Source organism: Mobula birostris, chromosome 2 (genome assembly GCF_030028105.1).
Source record: "Mobula birostris isolate sMobBir1 chromosome 2, sMobBir1.hap1, whole genome shotgun sequence".
NCBI lineage: Eukaryota > Metazoa > Chordata > Chondrichthyes > Myliobatiformes > Myliobatidae > Mobula > Mobula birostris.
This window is the reverse complement of record NC_092371.1, coordinates 112,955,878-112,979,247: the sequence shown is the minus strand read 5'-3', so window position 1 is coordinate 112,979,247 and position 23,370 is coordinate 112,955,878.

The following is a 23,370-nucleotide window of genomic DNA, read 5'->3' as shown; positions in this document are numbered from 1 at the left end:
CTCCCCTCTATCACATCACCCCCTCCACCCCCACCCCTCTCGCCTGGATCTACTGATTGCTTGCCAGCTTTTGCTTCCCCTTTTATGCGAGCCACCTCCTCTCTATCCTTCAGTCTGGGTGTAAGATCTCAACACAGAATATCGACTGTCCATTTCCCTCCACAACAACTGCCTAACCAGCTGGGTTTTTCCAGTACCTTGTGTTTTGTTCTAGATTTCAGCATTGAATCTCTTGCGTCCCTCTTGTGGGTTGGAAGTACTCTGAGCTATGAAGGAGCATTAAGGGTCAGAGGGACTTGGATGCACAAGACCAAAGATAACTGCAGGTGGTAGCACAAGTAGATAAGAGGGGTGAAGATATACGGGACATGTGCCTTCATTTGACAGGGATTATAGAGTATACAAGCAAAGATACAACTTTATAGGGCCACAGCTAGGACATTGTGTGCAGTTCTAGTTTCCACACTGGGATCGGAAGGAGGGATTTAACTGACGTTTACAAAATTATGAGAATCATAGATACTAAGAAACTTTTCTTCATAGCAGCAATGTCTTAGACCAAAAGGTATAGGGTTATGGTAGAGGGGAAAAGGTTTAGAGGGGATTTGATGGCTGTTGAAATCTGGGTTGTATATGGTGACATTTATTTATTTTTTGAGATACATTGTGGAATGGGCCCTTCCAGCCCTTTGAGCCACGCCGCCCAGCGTTCCCTTGATTTAACCCTGGCCTAGTCACGGGACAATTTACAATAACCAATTAACCTACCAACTGCTACGTCTTTGGACTGTGGTGAGGAACCAAAGCACCCAGAGGAAACCCACGCAGTCATGGGGAGGCGTACAAACTCCTTGAAGGCAGTGGTGGGAATTGAACTCGGTTCACTGGTGCTGAGAAGTGTTGCGCTAACCATTACAGTACCATGCCACCCTGGCACAGAAACTTCTTAAAAGTTCTGAGATACTCTCACTACTTTCAAGAAGCATTTAGATGAGCACTTTAATCACCAAAGTATTGAAGGCAATGGACCACGTGCAGGTAAGTGGGATTGCAATAAATAAGAGCACAGGACATAGGAGGAGAATGAGACCATTCAACCCATTGAGTCTGCTCCACCATTCCATCATGGCTGAATTGATATCCCTCTCAAGCCCATTCTCCTGCCTCTTCCCGTAATCTTAGAAACCATTGCTCATCAAGAACCTATTAACCTCCGCTTTAAATATACCGAATGACTTATCCTACACAGTCACCTGTGGCAATGAATTCTGCAGATTCTCCACCCCCTGGCTAAAGAAATTCCTTCTCATCTCTGTTCTAAAAGGGTGCCTATTTCCTTCTGGTCCTAGACTCTCCCACTATTGAAAACGTCCTCTTAAAGTCCACTCTATCTAAGTCTTTCAATATTTTGGTACGTTTCAATAATATTCCCCCCTCATTCTTCTAAACTCCAGCGAGTTCAGGACCAGAGCCATCAAACACTCCTCTTGCTGACATTGAGTAAGAGGTTGTTGTCATGTGGCCCAAAGTGTGGGTAACGTGAGCCTTGATCTTCGACAGAGATGCAGTTATCTGACCTTGACTCTCTGTCAGCTTTCCATAAACTCAACTGCCCTTTCAGGTAAACGAGCCAAGGAAAGCTGACTCATTAAATGTTTGCTTAAACAACATGCCACACGGCCTCCCAAAAAAAAATCCTCTTGCCTGCAGATGGAACACTCTCTACAAATTAGCACAGGACACCGATTCTTACTGAAAGGATCTTCCAGAGCAAATGAGCTGAGAAAAATAGGCGGTGCTGTTGTCCTGCGGAAATGTGCACAGGTCAGAATGTTTCTGCATCTCTGTCGAAGATCAAGGCTCACGTTACCCACACTTTGGGCCACATGACAACAACCTCTTACTCAATGTCAGCAAGACCAAGCAGCTGATTATTGACTTCAGGAGGAGGAAACCAGAGGTCCATGAACCAGTCCTCATCGGAGGATCAGAAGTGAAGTGGGTCAGTAACTTCAAATTTCTCTGTGTTATTATTTCAGAGGACATGCCTGGGCCCGGCATGTAAGTGCAATTGTGAAGAAAGCACAGCAGCGTCTCTACTTCCTTAGGAGTTTGTGGAGATTTGGCATGACATCTAAAACAGACAAACTTCTATAGATATGTAGTGGAGTGTATGCTGACTGCTCATCACAGTCTGGTATGGAAACACCAATGCCCTTGCATGGAGAATCCTACAAAAAGTAGTGGATATGGCCCAGTCCATCAGGGGTAAAGCCCTCTCCACCATTATGCACACCTACAGGAAAGCAGCATTCACCATCAGGGACCCCATCACCCAGGACACGCTCCCTTCTCTCTACTGCCATATGGAAGAAGGTACAGGATCCTCAAGACCTACACCACCAGGGTCTGGAACAGTTATTGTCCCTCAACCATCAGGCTCTTGAGCCAAACGGGATAACTGGACTCAACTTCACTTACCACATCATTGAAATCTTCACACAACCAATGGACTCAGTTCAAAGGACTCTTCATCTCATGTTCTCAATATTTATTGCTTATTTATTTACACAGTTTGTTGTTTTCTGCACTCTGGTTGAGCACCCCAGTTGGGTGGTCTTTCATTGATTCTGTTATGGTTATCCTATAGATGTACTGAGGATGTCTACAAGAAAGTGAACCTCAGGGTTGTATATCGTGACATATATGTACTTTGATAATAAATTTACTTTGAACTTGCTTATACATCGCTGGCGAAGCCCCAGTGCCTCAACAAATCACACCATCTGTAGAAGAATACTGGAATCAATTGAAGAATGCTATCATCACCTCATGCAAAGAAACAATTGGGTTCAAGACGAAAAAACATCAGGATTGGTTCGAGGATAACCACAAACTACTCCAACAACTCATTGACGTAAAGAGAAAAGCTTTCATTACCTTACAAAATGATCAACAATCGGCTACCAAAAAGAAACGCAATCAGGAGTGCAAGGCTGCAGTCCAGAAGAGCACCCGAAACCTGGTGGAGGAAGGAAGCTCAGGAAATCCAACAACTAGCAGACGCCAATGACACTCGAGGATTTCAATGCAACTAAAGCTATTTTTGGCCCATCCACTCATGGTCAAGCCCCTCTCAAAAGCAAAGATAGTTCAACCATCCTGAAGAGCAATGCTGACATCAATTCTAGATGGAGGGAGCACTTCGAAGATTTTCTAAATCAAACCGTCTCACTTGACAGGAATGTGATTAACAACATTCCAAAACAGCCCGTTGACGACTCCCTGAGCAAAATACCATCAAATCCTTGAAAAACAACAAGGCCGCTGGACGCGATGGAATACCAGCTGAGGTCTACAAAATTGGAGGTAACCCGCTTCATTATCAACTGCATCAACTTCTCATCAAGATCTGGATAAATGAAGATGTACCAGCAGACTTTAGAGGCTCAGAAATCGTACCATCTACGAAAGGAAAGGCAGTCGATCCGAATGCAGAAACTATCGTGGAATTTCCCTGTTAGCAACAGCAGGAAAGATCCTCACCCGCATCATGAACAACCGGCTCAAACCTTTAGCGGAGAAGATCTTTCCAGAGACACAAGCCGGTTTTGGACCATCTTGTGGAGCAACTGACATGATCTTCACAATGCGACAACTACAAGAGAAATGTTGTGAACAACTTCAACATTTGTACATGGCATTCATCGACCTCACCAAAGCCTTTGACTTGGTATCAAGGGAACTCCTATGGGATGTCCTATCCACCTATGGATGCCCTGAAGTGCATTTGAATCCTGAGACTTCTCCACGATGGCATGCTTGCCACAGTTGTGGTCAGCAACAGTAACTGTGAGCCTTTTCAAGGTTAGATCAGGAATAAAACAGGGATGCATGATTGCCCCAACTTTGTTCACCATCTTCATTGTGACAATCATCCACATTATCAAGGACTACCTACCCCCAGGAATCAAAATTGTCTACAGAACAGATGGCAGACTTTTCAATCTTGCCCGTTTCAAGTCCAAAACGAAGACATCCACGAGTTTCCTCATCGAGTTCCAATACGCAGATGACAACAGTGTTGCAGCTCTTTCAGAAAACCTCCTACAACAGATTCTGACTGCCTTCAACCGTGCATACACGAAACTTGGACTGTTCAAACTTGGAGTGTTCAATTCCATGAACACTCAGATCATCTATCAACTGTCACCAGTTGAGACAAATCGGATAGGACCATCAATTCAACTTAGCGAAACAACACTGGAAAACGTGGACCACTTTCCGTATCTTGGAAGTCACCTCTCCTCCAATGTTGACCTTAATGACGAGATCCAACATCATCTTAAATGCGCTGGAACAGCTTTTGGACATCTCCGAACAAGAGTCTTTGATGATCATGCCATCCAAACAGACACCAAAATGTTAGTGTACAAAGCAGTGGTAATCCCAACGCTCCTGTATGCATCAGAAACCTGGACAACATACCGAAGACATCTGAAGACACTTGAAAAGTTTCATCAACGCTGTCTTCGAAACATCTTAAATATCAGCTGGGAAGATAGAAGAACCAATGTCAGTGTGCTAAATGAAGCAAAAACAACAAGCATTGAAGCCTTTGTCATCAAGAACCAACTAAGATCGAGCGGTCATGTTGTTCGGATGAAAGACGAATGTCTGCCAAAACAAATCTTCTACTCCCAGCTTAAAGAAGGCAAACGTAAAAGAGGCGGACAACAGAAGAGATTCAAAGACGTCTTAAAAGCCAACATGAAGAAATGTAACATCGACATCAACAATTGGGAAACCAATGCCAAGGACAGGAAACTCCGGCAAGCCACCATCTGAGAAGAAGCAGCAACTTTCGAAGCCAACAGATGTGCAGAATTAGAAGAAAAGAGAAGAAAATGGAAAGAAAGGCAGTAACAACCAAGGCCCGATCTGCCATCTGGAACTACCTGTCCTGAATGTGGAAGAACTTTCAAAGCCAAGATTGGACTCATAAGCCACTTGAGAGCCCAAAAGTAGATCAACAGAACGAAGACCATCATCCTCAACCTCGAGGGATAGCGACAACGACATTGCTGGCTCTGGATTTTTGTATATTTATGGCCAAGTTGGGTGAGGATGGCAGATTTCCTTCCCTGAAGATCAGTAGACTGTTTTTCAAACAACTATCCAGTGGTTTCCTGGTTAACATTAATTAGACCATCTTTAATTCCAGATTTAATTACTCGAATTTAAATTCCCCAGTTGCCAAACTCATGGTCCTGAGCTCTGACTGTTAGGACAGTTATTTAACCAAAATGCCACCTTTATTCTTATATTCTTATCTTTTCTTGTGACTAGCAAGGTGCAAATAGTTTGCTGTGTCCAGAGAATTTATTTCATGGTCACTGCCCTTTGCTGGAGGACTCCCTAGTGACATAGTCATCAATTCTCTGCCATTAGTCACTTTGAACATTAAGCTCCCACTTATATTTGTAATTAATTATACAGACTTACTGCTAAGCAAAATGTAAACAAAGGCTAAATTCTTGAATACTAGGAATTCTATTCAGTCTTAATGAGGTCTTCCCAAAAGGGAAATGTAACAACATAACATAAAAATAACATAAGTTCTGAATTCTCCCCCCATTTAGACAATAGTGTATGTCTTTAATCCTTCTAGCAAAATGCATAACCATACACTTCCCTGCACTGTATTCCATCTGTTATTTCTTTGCCCATTCTCCTAATCTGTCCAAGTCCTTCTGCAGACTCCCTGCTTTCTCAAGCCCCTCCACCTGCAAACTTGGCCACAAGGCCATCAATTCCACCAGTTCAGTTTATTAACATAAAACGTAAAGAGAGACAGACCCAACATCAACACTATGGAACATCCCTAGTAACCACCAGTCCAACAGAAAAGGTCCCTTTACCCCAGTCTTTGCCTTCTGACAGTCAGGTCAGCCAAATTCCTGTCCACGCTGGTATCTTTCCTGTAATACCATGGGCTCATACCTTGTTGAGCAGCTTCATGTCTTTTGTCTTCCTCCCTTCTTAAAATGTGGAGTGCATTTGCAATCTTTTAGTCCTCCAGTACTAGTGATTCTTGAAAGATCACTTAATGTCTCCTCAATCTCTTTTGCTACCTCTTTCAGAACCCTGGGGTGTCGTCCATCTTGTCCAGGTGACTTATCTACCTTCAGACCTTTCAGCTTCCCAAGCATCTCCTCCTTAGTAATAGTGACTACACTCTCTTCTGCCCCCTGACACCCTAGAATTTCTGGCATGTTGCTGGTGTCTTCTGCACTGAAGACTAATGCAAAACGCATCTTCAATTCATCCGCCATTTCTTATTTCCCCATTACTACCTCTGCGGCATCATTTTCCAGCAGTCTGATGTCTACTCTCGCCCCTCTTTTACTCTTATTTGCCTGAAAAACATTTGGTATACTCTTTTGTTTTATTGACTACCTTTTCTTCATATTTCACCTTTTCTCTCTTGTTGCTTGTTTAGTTGCCTTCTGTTGTTTTTTTAAACTTCCCAATCTTCCAACTTCCCACTAATTTTTGCTTTATTGTATACCCTCTCTTTAGCTTTTAAGCTGACTTTGACTTTGATGTTACCTCATCTTCCCTTCAGTATCCTTCTTCTCTGCAATGAACCAATCCTGCACCTTCTGAATTATTTCCAGACAGTTCAACTATTGCTGTTCTACCTGCTAGTGTCCCCTTCCAATTAGTTTTGCCCAGCCCTTTTCTTGCCTCTGTAGTTACCTTTACTCAACTGCAATACCAATACAATTGATCTTACAGTGCCTATAGAAAGTATTCACCCACCTTGGAAGTTTTCACGTTTTATTGTTTTACAACACTGAATCACAGTGGATTTATATTTGCAATAAATTTAGATCACTTTGTAAAGATTTGTTTTCACCTTGACATGAGAATCTTTTTCTGTAGATCAATGTCAAAAAAGCCAGATTAAGTCCACTGTTGATACAATGTTGTCTAACAATAAAACATGAAAACTTCCGGGGGGAGGTGGGTTGAAGGGTGGGTTGTCTGATACAATGTTGTCTAACAATAAAACATGAAAACTTCCGGGGGGAGGTGGGTTGAAGGGTGGGTTGAATATTTTTTATATAGGCACTGTAGCTTCGCCCTCTCAAATTGCAGGGTGAATTCTATCATATTATGATCACTATCTTCTAAAGATTCCTTTACCTTAAGCTCCCTACTCAAATCTGATTCATTACACAACACCCAACCCAGAATTGCTTTTTCCCTAATATGCTCAACCACAAGCTGCTCTTAAAAGCCATCTCGTAGGCATTCTACAAACTCCTTCTCCTGGGATCCAGTACCAACCTGATTTTCCCAAGCTACCTGCATACAGAAATCCCCCGTGTCCACTGTAACATTTCCCTTTTTGCATGCCTACTACAATCTCCCTGTAACTTGTGCCCTACATTCTAGCTACTGTTTGGAGACTGTATATAACCCGCACCAGGGTATTTTTACCCTGGCAGTTTCTTAACTTTACCTGCAAAAAGTCTTCTGATCTGTTGTCACATCATTCCAAGGATTTGATTTGATTTTTTTTTAACCAACAGATCCACCCATCACCTCTGTCTGCCATGATGGAGCTGACAAATTTAACAAGTTTCTGCAACTTACTTTGATCTTGTGCAGTAACCACCCCCCCGCCCCACTCCATACCAGACAGTAATGCAGCCAGTCCGAATGCTCTCTACAGTACATTTGAAGATGTTTTCTAGCGTTGACAAATCTAATCTCCTCAAACTCCTAATGAACTATAGTCGCAGCATCGTCTTCTTCATAGTTGCATCAAAATGTTGCGTCCAGATTAGTTCTTCAGAGATATTGACACCCAGGAAGTTGAAGTTGCTCACCCTCTCCACTTCTGATCCCTCTTTGAGGATTGGTTTGCAGTTTGTCGCATAGAAAGGTGCACGTTGCCTACAAGCACAACCAGGTTCATGGGCTTCTGTAATGTTGTTACAAATTAGATATAGAACCTGTTTAGTCTCAAGGGTGAATTCATCTTGAAGACTTCCTGCAAATGAAACTGGATTGATGATTTATTATTTAGTCTCTCAAATCTGCCAAACCTTGCCGCTCATTGAGGTTTCTTTAAGTAGAAAAGTGGCAGATGGAGTTCAACCCAGATAAGTGTGAGGTAGTTCATTTTGGTAGGTCAAATATGATGACAGAATATAGTATTAATGGTAAGACTTTTGGCAGTGTGGAGGATCAGAGGGATCTTGGGGTCTGAGTCCGTAGGACACTCAAAGCTGCTGCACAGGTGTCATAAGGAGGTGGCTAGGAACGGACCCAAGTGCAAGACACAGACACTGAAGTACTAGGGACAGGACTAGGATACAGGCTGAGAGCAAGGACATAACCACGAAAACCGGGAACCAGGAACAGGACTGGACAAGAGAGCTAGGAGCCCGGGCTTGGACTCCAAGCCAGAGACTGGACAAGGACCCAGTACCTGGGTCTTGCCTCTGGCTTGGGCCCCAGAACTAGGCAAGGATGGGGCTTGGCAGGCAGGCAGGATGAGGCTGGAGTCTTCAGGCTTGAGGCTAGAAGCTAGAGGCTAGAGACTTGAGGCTGGAGTCTTCAGGCTTGAGGCTAGGCAGGAGGCTGGAGTCTTCAGGCTTGAGGCTAGGCAGGAGGCTGGAGTCTTCAGGCTTGAGGCTAGGCAGGAGGCTGGAGTCTTCAGGCTTGAGGTTAGGCAGGAGGCTGGAGTCTTCAGGCTTGAGGCTAGGCAGGAGGCTGGAGTCTTCAGGCTTGAGGCTAGGCAGGAGGCTGGAGTCTTCAGGCTTGAGGCTAGGCAGGAGGCTGGAGTCTTCAGGCTTGAGGCTAGGCAGGAGGCTGGAGTCTTCAGGCTTGAGGCTAGGCAGGAGGCTGGAGTCTTCAGGCTTGAGGTTAGGCAGGAGGCTGGAGTCTTCAGGCTTGAGGTTAGGCAGGAGGCTGGAGTCTTCAGGATCGAGGCTAGGCAGGCTCCTCCTGGGCAGGGCGCGGATCACCACCCGACGGAGGCATGGAACAGGAAGGGACAGAACCAGCCACAGGTAACAGCGAGATGGCCTGGCTTACCCGATGGAGGCAAGGGACAGAAAGGGACAGAACCAACTGCAGGTAACGGCAAGACGGCCTGGCTTACCCAACGGAGGCAAGGGACAGGAAGAGAGCTAGGTATGGGGTTGCTCCAGGACAAGACAGCAAGACAAGGCAAGGCTTCAGGCAATGCAAGGCAAGACAAAAATTCAGGTGAGGTGAGAGTTACCAGCAAGACAAGGCAGGGCTTCAGGCATTGCAAGGTGAAACGAGAACTTCAGGCGAGGTGAGAGTTACTGGCAAGGCTTCAGGCGAGGAAACAGAAGGTGGGGAACGGATATAAGGAGTAAGGACAAGAACATTCCAGCACCCACGCCCTGGTCTCTGGAGGTATTTATGCAGCCAGCCCCAACGAGCATCAGCTGCCTCAATTAGAGCTCAACAAGAACAGGAACAGGGTAGACAGGAAAACCTGGAGCAAGGGTCGATGGAACGGACCGTGAACTGGAATATGGACTTCACGGACCGGACCATGACAGTACCACCGCCCCCCCTCTACAGGAGCCTCCTGGTGACCAAACAGGGTATCCAGACTATGGACGACCCGGGTGGGTGTGAGGGTATTTAACAGAAAGGAACCCTGGGCGGCAAGAGGAAAACGACAGTGTCTGTGTCGCTGGGACCATGGTTGGCTGGATCGTTCTGTCATAAGGAGGTGGCTGGGAATGGACCCAAGTGCAAGACACAGATACTGAAGTGCTAGGGACAGGACTAGGATACAGGGTGAGAGCAAGGACATGGACACGAAAACCGGGAACCCGGAACAGGACTGGGCAAGAGAGCTAGGAGCCCGGGCTTGGACTCCGAGCCAGAGACTGGACAAGGACCCAGTACATGGGTCTTGCCTCTGGCTCGGACCCCAGAACTAGGCAAGGACAAGGCTTGGCAGGCAGGCAGGACGAGGCTGGAGTCTTCAGGCTTGAGGCTAGAGGCGAGGCTTGGCAGGCAGGCAGGACAAGGCTGGAGTCTTCATGCTTGAGGCTAGAGGCGAGGCTGGAGTCTTCAGGCTTGAGGCTAGAGGCTAGAGGCTAGAGACTTGAAGTGAGGCTTGGCAGGAGGCAGGAGGCTGGAGTCTTCAGGCTTGAGGCTAGAGGCTAGAGACAAGGCTTGGCAGGAGGCTGGAGTCTTCAGGCTTGAGGCTAGGCAGGAGGCTGGAGTCCAGGTTTGAGGCTAGGCAGGAGGCTGGAGTCTTCAGGCTTGAGGCTAGGCAAGAGGCTGGAGTCTTCAGGCTTGAGGCTAGGCAGGAGGCTGGAGTCTTCAGGCTTGAGGCTAGGGAGGCTCCTCCTGGGCAGGGCGCGGTATTCCTGGGCAGGGCACGGATCACCACCTGATGGAGGCATGGGACAGGAAGGGACAGAACCAACCGCAGGTAACGGCGAGACGGCCTGGCTTACCCGAAGGAGGCAAGGGACAAGAAGGGACAGAACCAACTGCAGGTAACGGCAAGACGGCCTGGCTTACCCGACGGTGGCAAGGGACAGGAAGGGATAGAAAGGGACAGAACCAACCGCAGGTAACAGCAAGACAGCCTGGCTTACCCGACAGAGGCAAGGGACAAGAAGGGACAGAACCAACTGCAGGTAACGGCAAGATGGCCTGGCTTACTGGACGGAGGCAAGGGACAGGAAGGGAGCTAGGTACGGGGTGACTCCAGGACAAGACAGCAAGACAAGGCAAGGCTGCAGGCAATGCAGGGCAAGACAGAACTTCAGGCGAGGTGAGAGTTACCAGCAAGATAAGGCAGGAATTCAGGCATTGCAAGGCGAAACGAGAACTTCAGGCGAGGTGAGAGTTATCGGCCAGGCTTCAAGCGAGGAAACAAAAGGCAGAGGAAGGGATACAAGGAGTGAGGACAAGAACAATCCAGCAGCCACGCCCTGGTCTCTGAAGGTATTTATACAGCCAGCCCCAATGAGCATCAGCTGCCTCAATTAGAGCTCAACAAGAACAGAAACAGGGTAGACAGGAAAACCTGGAGCAAGGGTCGATGGACCGGATCGTGAACTGGAATACGGACTTCACGGACCGGACCATGACAGCAGGTTGATTCTGTGGTTAAGAAAGCATACAGTGCATTGACCTTCAACAATCGTAGGATTGAGTTTAGGAGCTGAGAGGTAATGTTGCAGCTATATAGGACCCTGGTCAGACCCCACTTGGAATACTGTACTCTGTTCTGGTCGCCTCACTATGGGAAGGATGTGGAAACCATAGAAAGGGTGCAGAGGAGATTTACAAGGATGTTGCCTGGATTGGGGAGCATGCCTTATGAGAATAGGTTGAGTGAACTCAGCCTTTTCTCCTTGGAGCGACAGAGGATGAGAGGTGACCTGATAGAGGTGTATAAGATAATGAGAGGCACTGATCGTGTGGATAGTCAGAGGCTTTTTCCCAGGGCTGAAATGGCTAGCGCGAGAAGACACAGTTTTAAGGTGCTTGGAAGCAGTGCAGAGGAGATGTCAGGAGTAAGTTTTTTACGCCGAGAATGGTGAGTGCGTGGAATGGGCGGTCGGTGACAGTGGTGGAGGCAGATATGACAGGATCTTTTAAGAGACTCCTGGATGGATACATGGAGATTAGAAAAATAGAGGGCTATGGGTAAGTCTAGGTAGTCCTAAGGTAAGGACATGTTTGGCACAGCTTTGTGGATCGCAAGGCCTGTATTGTGCTGTAGGTTTTCTATGTTTCTATATTTCTATGAACCAACTGGCACAACCCTAATCATTGGTTTAGCAACACAGTGATAACTTTGAATGAAAATTGACTTTTTTCTTGTTGCAATTGTGTTCTTTCTTGTTAAGACTAAATATACTGTGTGTGGATGCAGCTATATGATGCTATGTGCCTGTGATGCTGTCCATGCACCTGTGCACACACGTACTTGTGCAAATGTACTATGGGCATGTGGTCGATGCTTAGAGATCTCGTGCAGGATGTTAGGGATAAATTTGTCCCGGTGAGGAAGATAAAGAATGGTAGGGTGAAGGAACCATGGGTGACAAGTGAGGTGGAAAATCTGGTCAGGTGGAAGAAGGTAGGTTACATAGGTTTAGGAAGCAAGGATCAGATGGGTCTTTTGAGGAATATAGGGAATCAAGAAGGGAGCTTAAGAAGGGGCTGAGAAGAGCAAGAAGGGGGCATGAGAAGGCCTTGGCGAGTAGGGTAAAGGAAACCCCAAGGCATTCTTCAATTATGTGAAGAACAAAATGTTGACGGGGTGAAGGTAGGACCAATTAGAGATAAAGGTGGGAAGATGTGCCTGGAGGGTGTGGAAGTGAGCGAGATCCTTAATGAATTCTTCTCTTCGGTATTCACCAATGAGAGGGAACTTGATGATGGTGAGGACAATGAGTGAGGTTGATGTTCTGGAGCATGTTGATATTAAGGGAGAGGAGTTGTTGGAGTTGTTAAAATACATTAGGACGGATAAGTTCCCAGGGCCTGACGGAATATTCCCCAGGCTGCTCCACGAGGCGAGGGAAGAGATTGCTGAGCCTCTGGCTAGGACCTTCATGTCCTCGTTGTCCATGGGAATGGTACCAGAGGATTGGAGGGAGGCGAATGTTGTCCCCTTGTTCTAAAAAGGTAGTAGGGATAGTCCAGGTAATTATAGACCAGTGAGCCTTACGTCTGTGGTGGGAAAGTTGTTGGAAAAGATTCTTAGAGATAGGATCCACGGGCATTTAGAGAATCATGGTTTGATCAGGGACAGTCAGCATGGCTTTGTGAAGGGCAGATCGTGTCTAACAAGCCTGATAGAGTTCTTTGAGGAGCTGACCAGGCTGTGACAAAAGAGGGTTACAAAAGTACACATAGACTAAGATGTTAACTGCCCTGTGCTAGGACCAGTGGGATCAACAGTTGATCTGCCACCTGCCTTCAGGAGAGAGAGATGAGTAAGACAATGGAGCAGCATTTGGAAATGTTAATGAAGAGACGACAGAGTTTAACGGAAGGAGACACCGGTCTGAGTATTGTCAAGACCGGCTGCTTTGAACCCTGAACTGTTTGAAGTCTGATGGACAGGCGATACCCCAACAGGGGGGATAAAAAGGGACAGGTTCGCTAAGGCAACAGACACCACTCACGACGCCACGAGGTAACGAGACCCTGGAAGCGGTGTGCCCCCACAAGTTGGTGGAAGTTTTGGAGGTCTGGTCGCGGGACCAGCCATAGACGCACAGGGTGGAAAGATACGGTCGGCGGGAACTTGGTGTGTGTGTCTGCCCTTGCCTGGGTGCCAGGTTCACCGCAGAAGAACGATCGTATCTGGAATGGAGGGGTCACAGTCGGTGAGCTCAGAAGACATTACAAAGGGCTCGCCCAAAAGCTAACTGCGAGGAATATCGAAGGTCTGTTTGGAATCCAATTTGAATATTCATTCGTTCTCTCTCTCCTCAACGGCACTACAGCGATTACTGTGAACTGAACTAAATTGAACTCTGTCACTTGTGATTGATCATTTTACCCCTAGACTGCGATAGAGCTTGAATGACCCTATAATCCTAGTTCTGTGTACATGTGTGTTTATTCATTGCTAACCTGTTGCATTTATATCCTTACTATTAGAGTACTGTGTTGCTTATTTCTTTAATAAAACTTTCTTAGTTCCAGTAATCCAGACTCCAACTGAGTGATCCATTTCTGCTGGTTTGGCAACCCAGTTACGGGGTACGTGACAAGGTATATAGATGAGGGTAGTGCAGTGGATGTGATCTACATGGATTTTAGTAAGGCATTTAACAAGGTTCCACACGGTAGGCTTATTCAGAATGTCAGAAGGCTTGGGATCCAGGGAAGTTTGGCTAGATGGATTCAGAATTGGCTCACCTGCAGAAAGCAGAGGGTCGTGGTGGAGGGAGTACATTTGGATTGGAGGGATGTGACTAGTGGTGTCCCACAAGGATCAATTCTGGGACCTCTACTTTTTGTGATTTTTATTAAAGACCTGGATGTGGGGGTAGAAGGGTGGGTTGGCAAGTTTGCAGACAACACAAAGGTTGGTGGCGTTGTGGATAGTGTAGAGGATTGTCAAAGATTGCAGAGAGATATTGATAGGATGCAGAAGTGGGCTGAGAAGTGGCAGATGGAGTTCAACATGGAGAAGTGTGAGGTGGTACACTTTGGAAGGACAAACTCCAAGGCAGAGTACAAAGTAAATGGCAGGATACTTGGAAGTGTGGAGGAGCAGAGGGATCTGGGGGTACATGTCCATAGATCCCTGAAAGTTGCCTTACAGGTAGATAGGGTAGTTAAGAAAGCTTATGGGGTGTTAGCTTTCATAAGTCAAGGGATAGAGTTTAAGAGTCGAGGTGTAATGGTGCAGCTCTATAAAACTCTGTTTAGGCCACACTTGGAGTACTGTGTCTCGTTCTGGTCGCCTCACTACAGGAAGGATGTGGAAGCATTGGAAAGGGTACAGAGGAGATTTAGCAGGATGCTGCCTGGTTTAGAGAGTGTGCATTATGATCAGAGATTAAGGGAGCTAGGGCTTTACTCTTTGGAGAGAAGGAGGATGAGAGGAGACATGATAGAGGTGTACAAGATATTAAGAGGAATAGATAGTGGACAGCCAGTGCCTCTTCCCCAGGGCACCACTGCTCAATACAAGAGGACATGGCTTTAAGGTAAGGGGTGGGAAGTTCAAGGGGGATATTAGAGGAAGGTTTTTTACTCAGAGAGTGGTTGGTGCGTGGAATGCACTGCCTGAGTCAGTGGTGGAGGCAGATACACTAGTGAAATTTACGAGGCTACTAGACAGGTATATGGAGGAATTTAAGGTGGGGGGTTATATGGGAGGCAGGGTTTGAGGGTCGGCACAACATTGTGGGCCAAAGGGCCTGTACTGTGCTGTACTATTCTATGTTCTATGTTCTATGACAATAACTTATTTCTATTTGTCTATTTATTTATTTAGTGAGACAACACAGGGTAGGGCCTCCTGGACTTTTGACCCACACCACACCAGCAACCCCTGACAAACCCAGTTTAACCCTAACCTAATCACAGGGCAATTTGCAATGGCCAGTTAACCTATTCGGTTAACTTGGACTGGACTGTGTGAGGAACCCGGAGTGCACATTCCACATCCAGAGACTCCTTACCTAAACAGTGCTGGAAATGAACTCCAACCTCCAGAATTCCCTGGGCTCCACTACACCACCATGATACCCCTCTGACTTTGACTTGGCACCACCGTCGCGTCTCTTCCAGGACGAGGCTTTCTGTCGTCCCTCTTCTTCAAAGCATGGGGGTTTCCCTTCCTCCACCATTGACGCAGATCTCGCCTGCATCTGCTCCAGTTCCCTGGCATCCGCGCTCACCCCATCTTCCCGCCGCCTGAACAGGGATAAGGTGCCTCTTGTCCTCACCTACAACCCCGCGAGTCTCCACAAGCAGCACATCGGTCTTCGCAGCTTCTGCCGGCTTCAATGGGACCCTGTCACCAAACACACCTTTACCTCCCCCCACTCTCTGCTTTCTCCCTCAGTGATTCCCTCGCCCAATGTCCCTCCCCACTAACCTCCCTACTAGCACTTACCCCTGCAAGAGACTGAAATGCTGCACCTACTCATTCACCTCCTCCCTCACCTCCATTCGAGGTCCCAAACAGACCTTAAGGCAACACTTCACCTGCGAATCTGTCGGGGTCTTCTACTGTGTCCAGTGCCCCCAATATTGCCTCCTCTGTACTGGTGAGACCCGGCGTAAATTGGGGGGCCAATTTGTTGAGCACCTTTGCTTCATCTGCAAGAAGCAGGATTTCCCAGTGGCTGACCACTTTAATTCCGGTCCCCATTCTAATTCCTGCATGTCAGTCCATGGCCTTCTCTGCTGCCATGATGAGGCCACTCTCGGGTTGGAGTAGCAACACATCCTATTCCATCTGGGTAGCCTCTAACCTGATGGAATGAACATCAAATTCTACAACTTCCTGTAATTTAACTCCCAGCCCCTTCCTTCTTTTTCAATTCCCCACTCTGCCCCCTTTTGCCTCGTCTCTCCTTACCTGCCTATCATCTTCTCCGGTGCCCCTCCTCCTTCCCTTTCTCCTCTCCTATCAGATTCCTTCTTCTTCAGCCCTTTCCTTTTTCCACCAATCACTTCCCAGCTTCTCACTTCATTCCCCCCCACCCCCATTTGCCTGGCTTCACCTATCACCTTCCAGCATGCACTCCTCCTCCTCACCCCCACCTTCTTATTCTGGTTTATGCCCCCTTCCTTTCCAGTCCTGAGGAAGGGTCTCATCCCAAAACATCGACTGTTTATTCATATCCATAGGTGCTGCCTGAACACTGAGGTGAGCTCCCTACTAAAAGTCCAGGACGCTGCCTTCAAGCCGTTGAAAGAACAGCTCCTCAAGCAGCCAAAAGAACCCTCAATTTAGGCATTAAGAGGGCAAAGACTGCCAATGCACGCAAGATTCAGGACTGGCTGTCAGATAATGACCTCCTGCGTATGTGGCAGGGCATCAAGGGCATTATTGACTACACAAGGGGAAAACAGCATTGATTGTACCAGCGATGCCTCCCTCCCCGATGCTCTAAATGACTCTTTTTGCATGCTTTGAGCTCTGCAACACAACACCAGTCACAAAAGCTACTCCCCTCCCCGGTAAGTAGCCAGTATCTGTGACAGCAGTAGAAATGAGAAGGACTTTGCAAGAGTCAATCCCCGTAAGGTGGCCGGGCCAGGTTACATCCCAGGCTGAGAACTAAGGGAGTGCGCACACCAGCTCACTGACATCTTCATGAGCATCTTCAACAGTTCCCTCATTCAGGTTTCAAATCAACTATCATCATCCCTGTTCCAAAGAACTCGAACACCTTCAGAATGAACTGACTGGAGCTCAGTGGCACTGACGCTAATCATCCTGAAGTGCTTTGAATAGCTGATAATGTCACACATTACGAACTTCATTCCTGCCACACTGGACACTACCAATATGCTTACCGACAGAACCACTCTACGACAGATGCCATGGCATCTGTCACTCACCTGGTCCTGGCACATCTAGAAAACAAGGACACGTGCCAAAACGCTGTTTCTGGATCTCAGTTCAGAATTCAACACTACCAGCCCACTTACCTTGGTGATCAAACTCCCAGTCCTCGGTCTAAATACACCACAGTGCAATTCGGTGCTGGTCTTTCTAACCGAAAGACTTCAGATAGTCAGGACCCTCAACCGCTCCTCCCTCCCCATCATCCCCAACACGACTGTCCCCCCACGGCTGTGTGCTGAGCCCACTATCCCGCTGCTGTCTGCAGATTCATGGGCCTTATCTAAGAGTTTCTAAAATGAACCACTCTTTTCAAACAAAACTTGCCCTACACATCTCCTTTGAACCCCCACCCCCAATCACTTTAAATCAGAATCATGTTTAATATCACCAGCACGTGTCGTGAGATTTGTTAACTTTGCGGCAGCAGTACAATGCAAAACATGATAAGTAAACCATCAAAACTGAATTACAGGAAGTATATATACGGATGTATGTTAAATAGTTCAATTAAGATAAGTAGTGCAAAAACAGAAATTACAAAAAAAGTAGAGAGATAGTGTTCACGAGTTTGATGTTCATTTAGAAATCAGATGACAGAGGGGAAGAAGCTGTTCCTGAATCACTGAGTGTGTGCCTTCAGGCCTCTGTACCTCCTTCCTGATGGTAACAATGAGAAGAGGGCATGTCCTGGGTGGTGGGGGTCCTTGTTGATGAAAACCGCTTTTCTGAGGCACCCCTCCTTGATGATGTCTTGGATACTACGTAGGCTAGTACGCATGATGGAGCTGATATTTTTACAACTCTCTGCAGCTTACTTCAGTCCTGTGCATTAGACACTCCCCCCCACCCCCATACCAGATGGAGATGCAGCCAGTCAGAATGCTCTCTGAGGTACACCTGTAGAAGTTTTCAAATGTTTTAGGTGACAAATCAAATCTCCTCAAACGTCTAAAGAAATGTAGACACTGCCTTGTCTTCTTTATAGTTGCATCGATATGTTGGGACCAGGTTAGATCCTCAGAGATATTGACACCTGGGAACTTGAAGTTGCTCATTCTTTCCACTTCTGATCCCTCTATGAGGACTGGTTTGTGTTCCCTCATCTTACCCTTTCTGAAGCCCACAATCAGCTCTTTGGTCTTGCTGACAATGAGTGCACAGTTGTTGCTGTGACACCACTCCACTAAGTTGGTATAAAGCGCTCCTGTACGCCCTCTCGTGTCCGTCTGAAATTCTGTCAACGATCAGAAAATTTATAGATGGCATTTGAGCTATGCTTAGCCACACAGCATGCTTTCTTGTATTTGACTCCAGGAAAAGGATACCAGCTATGCTTCTCATAATTCTGTAAATGTCTATCGGTTCTTCCCTCAGTCCCTGCCTTAGGTTCTGTCCAAAATCTTAAATGAGATGTAAAACTGTAATTTTTACTAAGGACGTGATTGCCTCCTGCTCCTCTGCTTTAATCATCACTTTTTTCATAATAAAACATAGACAAAAGATTAAAACGCTGGAAACACTGAACAGGTTAGTCAGCTTAAAAGGAGAGAAAAATAGGGTTAATATTTTGAGTCTGGGAATTATTCTTCATAACTGGGAAACAAAGAAAACAAGTTTGTTTAAGTAGGGCAAAAAATGAGGGTCTCTCCCACCTAAAAATAACTTTTATTTCACTTAATGGTTCAACAATGCTTGACAATTCCATTGAATATAAAGAGAAGGATTTTCGGAAGTTTCATGATTCCACCCAGGGTATGTTATCTTGTCCAGGCATTTTCCTCCCTGCTGATTAAAACAAACGAAGAATCCAGAAAAAACAATTTCTCAGTCAAAGCCATAAAAAAGAACAGAAAGCAATGATTAGTGACATTGAGTTTGGAATAATATTTTTACAAGAAAGTCAAACTAGTTATATGAATCTATGTTTTGAGGTAACCTTCTATTTGTGAACACTATGAATGTGGCAAAAAGGAGGCATTTTCAGGACATGAAAGGAATTTAAGGGAAGTACTGGCATTAAATTATATTGCCAAAATGGAGGAAGGGGAGAATGCTTCTAACAAAAAGAGAATGTGTGTGGGAATTCTGATCAAAGGCAGAGATAAATTGCCTCTCAAAGTTCAAAGTGAGTTTATTATGCAAATACATATATGTCACCATTTACCACCCTGAGATTCATTTTCTTGCAGGCATACTCAATAAATCCATAACAGAATAATAACCATAATAGAATCAACCATTGACTGCACCAAATTGGGCGTTCAACCAGTGTGCAAAAGACAAACTGTGCAAAAAAGAAAGAGATGATGATAATAATAATAAATAAATAAATAAGCAATAAATATCGATGGTAAGCCTCCTTTGGCAGCCTGCCTGAAAGACTTGGGAGAGGGATAACTTAGATCTAGAATAATAGTAGGTTAGTCAGCCACTGAAATTGTCCCTAGTGTGTAGGTTCTTATAATTTGTAACTCCAAAGCATAAAACTGATCAAAAGAAAGACACAGGAGCTTGGGGATAACGTGATGCTCCATTTATGCTTTAGTGAGCTACACACATTGTGGCGTAATGACGTATGGCATTCACGTATAATTGACCTGTAACCCACAATGAATTATCTAAGCAAAAAAATGCTTAATTAAACAATATATTTACAATATTATTCAAATGCTAAATACACAACACTACACCCTGCTTAGCTATGAACTTGAACTCAATACAGAATGCATCTCAACTTATATATATGGTGTGTGTGTGTATATATATATATATATACGTATATACTGTACACACACAGTATACTATGTAATACAACTACTACATGGACATCCACAGCATGGTCAATTTTCATTTGTCCCATTTAGGCCTGGAGACATAGTCCCTGTGGAGGATTTCTTACTCTTGTCGGATGACTTATTTTCTGACAGGTGGGGGTGTGGGGGGATCACTCTGTTTGGCAGGTGGGACTTGTGGCTGTGAAACTATCTCAGATTCTGGGACCTCCACCGTGGTGGTTGTGGGAGTTGACTCTGGGACTGGAAGAAGTGCTTCTGACAGCTCTGGACACCCATCTTCTCCAACAATTGACTCCACTCTCCTCAGCTGATCTATGTTTCGTCTCCAGATGACATCAAGTGCAGTCCCCACTGTGTAGGATAGTGGCCCACTTCTGCATTTACCCACTTTTAATCACCTCCGTAGTCCCTTGCCAGGAATGTTTGTCCAAGAATGAAATACAGAACTTCCTTGTTTGAGGAGCCCTTAATTTCTCTCAGCTGCATATTCCTTCTAAGATTGGGTCTGAGAAGATCCCAGTATGAGCTCAAAGGATAATCCAGGAACAGCATAGCTGGTGAGTAGTTGGTTGTGGAGTGTGCTGCATTATGATATACAAGGAGGAAATTGGTGAGCTTCTGATTTGGTGTCATTGTAGTGTGCTCTGCTGACATCCTTGTGATTGTTCTTTAGACTTCGGACAAATCTTTCCACCAAGCCACTTGACGCTGGGTAGTATGGTGCACGTGTAATATGTCTTCTTTCATTCATTTTCAGGAATGACTGAAACTGTTCCCCCACAAACTGCGGTCTATTGTCACTGATTAAAAGTTCTGTAACACCAGACCTTGAGAAGAGGCTTCTCAGCACATCAGCAGTATGCGAGGCTGTAGTGGAGGTCATTGGGAAGCACTTCTGGCTGTTTTGTAGCTGCATCACCTACTACCTAGAAATTTATGCCCATGGATGGTCTGGCAAAATCCACATGAATCCTCTGCCTCTAGGGGCACTGCTCTTGGCATCTTCTGGACATGCTGGCATCCCGAACAGTGCAGGGCAAGCTGCTTGATCCGTTATCTGTCCCAGGCCACCAGACAAAGCTACAAGCCAATGCTTTCATTTTGACCACGCCTAGATGACTTTCATGTGGCTCCTCCAACACTTTGGCTCTCAGCTTGGATGGTACAACAACTCTCAATCCCCACATAAGGCAACTCCCATCAAGTGCAAGTTCGTCCTGGCACTGGTAAAAATGGAGTAATTGGGATTTCTGCTGCACATTTCAGCCATTTTGGGCTGCTACATAGACCTGAGTGTGTGGAGTCTTTCCCAGTTTCCCTTCAGATCATCTCTGCTGTAACAGGGAGAATTTCGATTTGCGTTAGGGAGAATATGCCAAGAGGAGTGTCCTCTTTTATAAATTTTTCAGGTATTGCCTTTTCCAATGATAAACAGAACACTCCATAAAACCATATAACAATTACAGCTTGGAAACAGGCCATCTCCGCCCTTCTAGTCCGTGCCGAACGCTTACTCTCACCTAGTCCCACCGACCTGCACTCAGTCCACAACCCTCCATTCCTTTCCTGTTCATATATCTATCCAATTTAACTTTAAACGACACCATGGAACCTGCCTCAACCACTTCTGCTGGAAGCTCGTTCCACACAGCTACCACTCTCTGAGTAAAGAAGTTCCCCCTCATGTTACCCCTAAACTGTTGCTCTTTAACTCTCAACTCATGTCCTCTTGTTTGAATCTCCTCCACTCTCAATGGAAAAAGCCTATCCACGTCAACTCTATCTATCCCCCTCATAATTTTAAATATCTGTATCAAGTCCCCCCTCAACCTTTTACGTTCCAAAGAATAAAGACCCAACTTGTTCAACCTTTCTCTGTAACTTAGGAGGTGAAACTCAGGTAACATTCTAGTAAATCTTCTCTGTACTCTCTCTATTCTGTTGACATCTTTCCTATAATTCGGTGACCAAAACTGTACAAAATACTCCAAATTTGGCCTCACCGATGCCTTGTACAATTTCAACATTACATCCCAACTCCTATACTCAATGCTCTGATTTATAATGGCCAGCATACCAAAAGCTTTCTTCACCACCCTATCCACATGAGATTCCACCTTCAGGGAACTATGCACCATTATTCCTAGATCCCTCTGTTCTACTGCATTCTTCAATGCCCTACCATTTACCATGTATGTCCTATTTTGATTAGTCCTACCAAAATGTAACACCTCACGTTTATCAGCATTAAACTCCATCTGCCATCTTTCGGCCCACTCTTCTAACTGGCTTAAATCTCTCTGCAAGCTTTGAAAGCCTACTTCATTATCCACAACTGCACCTTTCTTAGTATCATCTGCATACTCACCCATCCAATTTACCACCCCATCATCCAGATCATTAACGTATATGACAAACAACATTGGACCCAGTACAGATCCCTGAGGCACACCACTAGTCACCGACATCCAATCTGACAGTTATCCACCACTACTCTCTGGCATCTCCCATCCAGCCACTGCTGAATCCATTTTACTACTTCAATATTAATACCTAACGATTGAACCTTCCTAACTAACCTTCCGTGTGGGACCTTGTCAAAGGCCTTACTGAAGTCCATAGACAACATCCACTGCCTTACTCTCGTCAACTTTCCTAGTAACCTCTTCAAAAAATTCAATAAGATTTGTCATACATGACCTTCCATGCACAAATCCATGTTGATTGTTCCTAATCAGACCCTGTCTATCCAGATAATTATATATACCATCCCTAAGAATACTTTCCATCAATTTACCCACCACTGACGTCAAACTCACAGGCCGATAATTGCTAGATTTACTCTTAGAACCCTTTTCAAACAATGGAACAACATGAGCAATACGCCAATCCTCCGGCACCATGCCCATTTCTAATGACATTTGAAATATTTCTGTCAGAGCCCCTGCTATTTCCACACTAACTTCCCTCAAGGTCCCAGGGAATATCCTGTCAGGACCCGGAGACTTATCCACTTTTATATTCCTTAAAAGCTCCAGTACTTCCTCTTCTTTAATCATCATAGTTTCCATAACTTCCCTACCTATTTCCCTTATCTTGCACAATTCAATGTCCTTCTCCTTAGTGAATACTGAAGAAAATAAATTGTTCAGAATCTCCCCCATCTCTTTTGGCTCCACATATAGCTGTCCACTCTGATTCTCTAAGGGACCAATCTTATCCTTCACTATCCTTTTGCTGTTAATATAACGGTAGAAACCTTTGGGATTTATTTTCACCTTACTTGCCAAAGCAACCTCATATCTTCTTTTAGCTTTTTAAATTTCTTTCTTAAGATTCTTTTTACATTCTTTATATTCCTCAAGCACCTCATTTACTCCATGCTGCCTATATTTATTGAAGATCCCTCTCTTTTTCCAAACCAAGTTTCCAATA